We start from the raw sequence: 2,306 nt of genomic DNA on the forward strand, positions 1-2,306 counted from the left end.
GCTGCAACTCGGACTGACGTATGAAACGGCTTGGCGCATTTTAGATCGGGATCTTAAAGACGTTCAAAATACAGTTGTTCAAGAACTGAAGCTGCTCGATCTTCCTAGGCAAGGTCGCTCTATGGACTCTTGAACAGTTCCAAGATGTTTCCGAGTCAAGTTTTATTCAGTGATGAAGCCCATTTCGGGCTCAATTGGGACGCTGAGCGAGATGCCATTTCGTCCACAATATAAATGGTTTGGTGTAATTTGTAGTCCGGTGGAATCATCGGTCCATATTTCTTCAATAATGATGCCGGTGAGAATGTAACCGGCAATAAGACGGCGCCATTTTCCACACATTGCATCAATCAATGGATTAATGTAGAAAACATTTCGGTGAGAAGATAATTTCGCGTTTTTGACCAGCTGATTGGCCACCAAGATCGTGTGATATCAAACCGTTAAACTTTTTCCTGTGAAAATATGTAAAGTCTAAAGTCTATACGGAAGTTCCCGCTTCGATTCAGGAATGCTCGAACGACTCGTCAAAAATTGCACTCAACGGATGGACTATCTGAAACGTAGCCGCAGCCAAGATTTGGAATATATAATTTTTAAAAAGTAAATGCCAAAGAATGTTTTTTCGAATGATATTAAACATTTTCCATTTTTCTTATAAAAAAAAAAACAGGGAAGCTGGAATTAGGTCACCCTTTACATAAAGAAGTAGTGTTTTATATATTTTAGATCAGTTTTACTATTTTGAATGGTTCAAATGATAAATGAAAATTCAAATTTCTTGTTTTCTTCTACAAGGTGGCGCAAAAATAGCCTTTCGATGTTTTTGGCTGTAATTTGTTTAAAAAATTAAAAACGGGTGTAATGGCTCTTTGTGGTTTACACGCGGATTTTCAGTGCCGCGTACCGCGTACGTACCCGCTAAGATGGAAATGGGCCTCATCACTCATGATTATTTTTGAGGAAAAATCGTCTTCCTCTTGGTGGTGATTAAGGATGGCATGAGCGTTTGTTAGACGCGATTGGCGGTCAGCAGCTAATAGCTGATGCACAGTCTGGACTTTGTATGGAAACATCTTCAAATCTTGTACCAAAATTTGCTGTAAACACCGTCGACTGATACCCATTTGCGTGATACGTCGTCTGGTCGATATCGACGGCGTTTCCATGACATCCTTGGCAACAGCAGCAATATTCTCTGCAGAACGGCTACCCCGGGGCTGCCACGCCTCGCAGCATCTCGTTTGTGCCATTCTCTATGAGGCGCAGCACTTCACCAGTAGGCGTCGGACGGCCAGGAAATCTGCGACGAAATTCACGATGTGCCAAATTCACCGACCGATTATTGGTCAAATAAATAGTCACCAATAACACGCGTTCTGGAGCAGTGTAGCGTACCATTGTTTATTTACGAGTATTTCGCATGTGTTTATTTCACAAATGTCAAAATAAAACTGACATTAGAGGTCAATTGCAAAATTTATAGCATCTTCTGATAGGAGGATTACTTTTGCGCCACCCTGTATTTTTTAAACTTAAAACCTAAAATCAAATATAATAATTTACAAAAAAAAACAAATAAATGGTTACAGCAACATTTCTTAATGCAAAATGAAGTAATACGCATACATCAAAATACGCAGGGTTGCATCACAATTGCTCCTCGTGTGCTTGAGCATCTGCTATAGATAGAGATAGGATAGATTCGCTGGAATGCTTGGCAAATTTAAGACGGTTAAAATCTTATTATGAACACTGTATTGCCTCCGTTCTCTTACAAATACAAGTAAATGCCCAATCGGAATTTTACACTCACATTTCCTTAAAGTGATCGGTGAAATCGATCGTTGTAAGCAAACTTACGCCTTTACTAAACTTTCCATACTTTCCAGCTATCACACGGCACATTTCCAAGCTGAAATAATACTAATTCAATTAGATCGTAATTCACACCAGTTTGAAATTTTATTTCGCAATTCAGCGCAACATTTACAATATTTAATTTTGTTTTTATATTTAGACTTATCGCAGCTTAAAAGTATTCGTAATAATTTCATTCCATTAAAATCGCATTCCATATCCGGCCAGTGCAACAAAGTTATGGAATTATTATAAAATACTACATATTAAAGATTATGCCAGAGTTGCATGCTACCGCCACAAACTCTGCTTATATTCTGTGTGCTTTTGTTTATGGGTTAGCTTTTAGGTAGCTAAATCAAGTATTTACAATAATTGAATGTTGCAGCAAGCAGAAATACTAAACTTTAAGATGCTTTGTTTATGTTTTTCGTTAAAAAGTAGAT

Source organism: Bactrocera dorsalis, chromosome 4 (genome assembly GCF_023373825.1).
Source record: "Bactrocera dorsalis isolate Fly_Bdor chromosome 4, ASM2337382v1, whole genome shotgun sequence".
Classification (NCBI taxonomy): Eukaryota; Metazoa; Arthropoda; class Insecta; order Diptera; family Tephritidae; genus Bactrocera; species Bactrocera dorsalis.